Genomic DNA, 6,000 nt, shown 5'->3' with positions numbered 1-6,000 from the left:
GCATCCTTCTATAAGCAAACACTCCCGATGGACATGTGAATGCTGTTTTCTCTTGATCCTGGGGATCCACTGCAATCTGGTTATAGCCTGAATAGCCATCCAAAAAGCAGTAATAATCATGACCTGCTAGTCTCTCTAGCATCTGGTCTATGAATGGTAAAGGAAAATGATCCTTTCTGGTGGCTGTATTGAGCCTTCTGTAGTCAATACACATGCGCCACCCTGTAACTGTTCTTGTAGGAACCAGTTCATTTTTTTCATTATGAATCACTGTCATGCCTCCCTTTTTTGGGACGACTTGAACAGGGCTCACCCAGGGGCTATTAGAAATGGGATAAATAATCCCAGCCTCTAGTAATTTGGTGACCTCTTTCTGTACCACTTCCTTCATGGCTGGATTTAGCCGCCTCTGTGGTTGAACCACTGGTTTGGCATTATCCTCCAATAGGATTTTGTGCATGCATCTAGCTGGGCTTATGCCCTTAAGGTCACCTATGGACCACCCAAGAGCTGTCTTGTGTGTCCTTAGCACTTGAATAAGTGCTTCCTCTTCCTGTGAATTTAAAGCAGAGCTTATGATCACTGGAAAGGTGTCACCTTCTCCTAGAAATGCATATTTCAAGGATGGTGGCAGTGGCTTGAGCTCTGGTTTAGGAGGTTTTTCCTCTTTCAGAAGAAAGTTCAGAGGCTCTTTCATGTCCTCTGAATCCTCCAAATCAGGCTGAACATCTTTAAAGATGTCTTCCAACTCTGATTCGAGACTCTCAGCCATGTTGATCTCTTCTACCAAAGAGTCAATAAGGTCAACTTTCATGCAGTCTGTTGATGTGTCTGGATGCTGCATGGCTTTGACAGCGTTCAACTTGAACTCGTCATCGTTGACTCTCAGGGTTATTTCCCCCTGTTGAACGTCAATGAGGGATCGTCCAGTTGCTAGGAAGGGTCTTCCTAGAATGAGAGTGGCACTCTTGTGCTCCTCCATTTCCAGCACAACAAAGTCAGTGGGAAAGGCGAATGGCCCAACTCTGACAATCATGTCCTCAATCACGCCTGATGGGTATTTAGTGGAACCATCAGCAAGTTGGAGACATATCCGGGTTGGTTTAACTTCTTCAGTTAAGCCAAGCTTCCTGATAGTGGATGCAGGTATTAGGTTGATGCTTGTCCCAAGATCGCATAAGGCTGTCTTGGTGCAATCACCTTCCAATATGCATGGTATCAGAAAACTCCCAAGGTCTTTAAGCTTTTCAGGAAAGCTTTTCAGAATGACTGCACTGCATTCTTCAGTGAGGAGAACTCTTTCTGTTTCTCTCCACTCTTTTTTATGACTCAAGATCTCTTTCATGAACTTGGCATAAGAAGGTATTTGCTCAAGTGCCTCTGCAAAAGGAATCTTTATTTCAAGAGTCCTTAGATAATCTGCAAAGCGAGCAAATTGCTTATCCTGCTCCTCTTTCCGGAGTTTTTGAGGATAAGGTATCTTGGCTTTATATTCCTCAACCTTAGTGGTTAAAGAAGCCTTTTTAGAGGGGTTGTTATCAGCACTTGTGTGTGTCTGATCCCTCACTGGCAATTGAGTACCAGAGTCAGAAGCTGGAGTGACGTTAGACGCCAACTCACTGTCTGTTCCTGGCGCCTGAACGCCAGAAATGTGCCCATTTTGGGCGTTCAACGCTGGATTATGCCCCCTTTGGGCGTTCAACGCCAGATTCTTGCCCATTTCTGGCGTTGAACGCCAATCCTGCCTTGTTTCTGGCGCTGAACGCCAGTTTTGGGCATGGTCTGGGCGTTCAGCACCAGCCTTCCACCCATTTTCTGGCGTTTTAGTGCCAGAATTATTTTTCCCTGGGCTCTTACTGTCCTCAGGGGAATCTTTGGTGGGTCGCTCATTTCTTGAATTTTTGATGCCTTGAGGTGGGGTATTTAATGTTTTCCCACTTCTTAATTGAACTGCTTGGCATTCTTCTGCTATTTGCTTTGATAGCTGCTGCTTTGTTTGCTTAAACTGTTCGTCCATATGTATATTAGCTATCCTTGTCTCCTGTAACCTGTCTTTGAATTCAGCTAGCTGTTTTGTTAGAAAATCTAATTGCTGATTGAATTCAGCAGCTTGTTTTACAGTACTGAATTCAGCAGTTACTGTTTTAACCTCTTCATTCATGGAAGGGTTGCTGCTTAGATACAGATGCTGATTCCTAGCAACTGTATCAATGAGCTCTTGAGCTTCTTCAATTGTCTTTCTCATATGGATAGATCCACCAGCTGAGTAATCTAAAGACATCTGAGCTTCTTCTGCAAGCCCATAGTAGAAGATGTCTAACTGAACCCACTCTGAAAACATTTCAGAGGGGCATTTTCGTAGCATCTCTCTGTATCTCTCCCAGGCATCATAAAGAGATTCATTATCTCCTTGTTTAAAGCCTTGGATGTCCAGCCTTAGCTGTGTCATCCTTTTTGGAGGGAAATATTGATTCAGGAATTTTTCTGTCAGCTGTTTCCATGTTCTTATGCTGGCCTTAGGTTGGTTATTTAACCACCTCTTGGCTTGATCTTTTACAGCAAATGGAAACAGTAATAGTCTGTAGACATCCTAATCTATTTCCTTATCATGTACTGTGTCAGCAATTTGTAAAAATTGTGCCAGAAACTCTGTAGGTTCTTCCTGTGGAAGACCAGAATACTGGCAACTTTGCTGCACCATGATAATGAGCTGAGGATTCAACTTAAAGCTACTAACTCCAATGGAGGGTATGCATATGCTACTCCCATATGAAGCAGTAGAGGGGTTAGAATATGACCCCAAAGTCCTCCTGGACTGTCCATCTCCACTTATGTCCATGATGGATATATGGATATAACTTGGACTGATTTATCTTTTTATTTATTTTATTTTATAAGAAGTAAATACTTAAATAAAATAAAATAACTAAAAAGAATTTGAATTTTAAAATAAATTTTTTTTTTCGTAAAAGAAAATAAAAATTAATTAGTTAATAAAAAAAAAGAACTTTTTGAAAAAGAGGGGAGATATTTTCGAAAATTAGAGGGAGAGAGTTAGTTAGGTGGTTTTGAAAAAGTTAAGAAACGAACAAAAAGTTAGTTGGTTAGTTAGAACAAATTTTGAAAAGATAAGAAGTTAGGAAGTTAGAAGAGATATTTTGAAAAAGAGGGGAGATATTTTCGAATTTAGTGAGGAGAGAGAAAAACAATAAGATAGTACAAGATTTAAAATTTTTAGATCTAATGCTCCTTGTTTTCGAAAAATTTGGAGGGAAAACACCAAGGAACACCAAACTTAAAAATTTTAAGATCAAGACACAAGGAAAACTCAAGATCACTTTGAAGACTCACAAGAACACAAGAACATGAAGAAAGAACACCAAACTTAAAATTTTTAGAAAACCAAACCAAAATTTTCGAAAACCAAAGGGAAATCAACAAGAAAACACCAAACTCTAAGTTTGGCACAAAATTTAATAGAGAAAATATTATTTATGAAAAAGAAGGTTTTGAAAAGAATATAAGAGACTCTAACCCAATTACCAAGAACACAGATTAACGCTCTAGCCAAATGAGTTATGGGACCTTCAAAAATTTTAAGAAAGATTATTTTTGAAAACACCAAACTTAAAGTTTGGCACAGGATTTAATAGAAAAATTATTTTTGAAAAAGGTTTTAAAAAAATATGATAGCCAATTATCATGAACATAAACACCACGTTCTAAATAACTGAGCTATAAGTTTAAAGTATTTTAACAAGGGATAAATAATAAAAGACTCTAAACCAAAAAAAAAAGAAAAGAAAGATTTTTCCTAATCTAAGCAACAAAATAATCCGTCAGTTGTTCAAACACAAACAATCCCCGGCAACGGCGCCAAAAACTTGGTGCACGAATTGTGAATCACACTTTTCACAACTCGTACCACTAACCAGCAAGTGCACTGGGTCGTCCAAGTAATACCTTACGTGAGTAAGGGTCGAATCCCACGGAGATTGTTGGTTTGAAGCAATCTATGGTTATCTTGTAAATCTTAGTCAGGAAGTCAATTATGTTTATCAATTGAATTGTGAGTAACCAGTAGAGCATAAATTAAAAGTTACTTGTTGTGCAGTAATGGAGAATATGTTGGAGTTTTGGAGATGCTTTGTCTTCTGAATCTCTGCTTTCCTCTGTCTTCTGATTCACGCACGCATGTCCTCCTATGGCAAGCTGTGTGTTGGTGGATCACCGTTGTCAATGGCTACCTTCCATCCTTCCAGTGAAAACTACGCTCACGCGCTCTGTCACAGCACGGCTAATCACCGGTTGGTTCTCGATCCGGTTGGAATAGGATTTACTATCCTTTTGCGTCTGTCACTAACGCCCAGCCTTCAAGAGTTTGAAGCTCGTCACAGTCATTCAATCCTTGAATCCTACTCGGAATACCACAGACAAGGTTTAGACTTTCCGGATTCTCATGAATGCTGCCATCAGTTCTAGCTTATACCACGGAGATTCTGATTAAGGAATCTCAGAGATACTCATTCAATCAGATATAGAATGGAGGTGGTTGTCAGGCACATGTTCATGGTTTGAGGAAGGTGATGAATGTCACTGATCATCACCTTCATCACAGTTAAGCGCGAATGAACATCTTAGATAGGAACAAGCTTGTTTGAATGGAAAACAGAAATACTTGCATTAATTCATCGAGACACAGCAGAGCTCCTCACCCCCAACAATGGGGTTTAGAGACTCATGCCGTCAGAGAATACAAAGTTTAGATCTGAAATGTCATGAGATACAAAAAATAAGTCTCTAAAAGTTGTTTAAATACTAAACTAGTAGCCTAGGGTTACAAAATATGAGTGGACTATGATGGATGATGCAGAGGTCCACTTCTGGGGCCCACTTGGTGTGTGCTGGGGCTGAGATTTGAGTGAGTCACGTGCAGAGGCCATTTGTGGAGTTGAATGCCAGTTTTTATGCCAGTTTGGGCGTTCAACTCTAGTTTTTGATCCTTTTCTGGCGCTGGACGCCAGAATTGGGCAGAGAACTGGCGTTGAACGCCAGTTTACGTCGTCTATCCTTGTGAAAAGTATAGACTATTATATATTGCTGGAAAGCCCTGGATGTCTACTTTCCAATGCAATTGGAAGCATGCCATTTCGAGTTCTGTAGCTCTAGAAAATCCAATTTGAGTGCAGGGAGGTCAGAATCCAATAGCATTAGCAGTCCTTTTTCAGCCTGAATCAAATTTTTGCTCAGCTCCTTCAATTTCAGCCAAAAAAATACCTGAAATTACAGAAAAACACACAACTCATAGTAAAGTCCAGAAATATGAATTTTTCCTAAAAACTACTAGAAATAGACTAAAAACTAACTAAAACATACTCTAAACTATATGAAATTATCCCCAAAAAGCGTATAAAATATCCGCTCATCAGTTACAAATATATTATAATTTCTCTTTATCCCACCTAATCGGCAATTCCTTGGTCAATTAGTTGGCAATAAAAGGTTAAACACAGTTTTAATTTAAAGTCACACATTTTTAAAAATTATTCCTAGTCAATTGAAAAGTTATGAGAACGAGTTTCAAGCTTACCGCAATATTAACTTTCTCAAGATAATAAAAGAATCCAAGATAGCTTTACAATATTTTTCAATGTTTCTAATAATTAAGAATAAGAACAAAACTCAATTCTTGAAAAAATATCAAATAGAGCTCCTAACTTTTAATAAGGAGAGGTTTAGTTACTTATGGTTGAAAAGAAAACAACCTAAAACTAAAGAGTTTTCTAATCCATGGATTCATTCCTCGATGTGAATCTTGTTCACTTATTTATATTTTAGCTTCCTAATTATTTGAAATTCAAAAACTAACCGTATCTTCTTATCTCCGAAGAATAAGATAACAACTTATTCAAATTCAAATCTAATCTAAACTAAATCCTAACAACCAAATATTATCTTTTTAGAAAATGTTGATGCTAACTAATTATTTAAATCTTGAAT

Source organism: Arachis hypogaea, chromosome 14, assembly GCF_003086295.3.
Source record: "Arachis hypogaea cultivar Tifrunner chromosome 14, arahy.Tifrunner.gnm2.J5K5, whole genome shotgun sequence".
NCBI classification, from domain to species: Eukaryota; Viridiplantae; Streptophyta; class Magnoliopsida; order Fabales; family Fabaceae; genus Arachis; species Arachis hypogaea.
The sequence above is the reverse complement of the archived record's forward strand: the minus strand, read 5'-3'. Positions refer to the sequence as shown.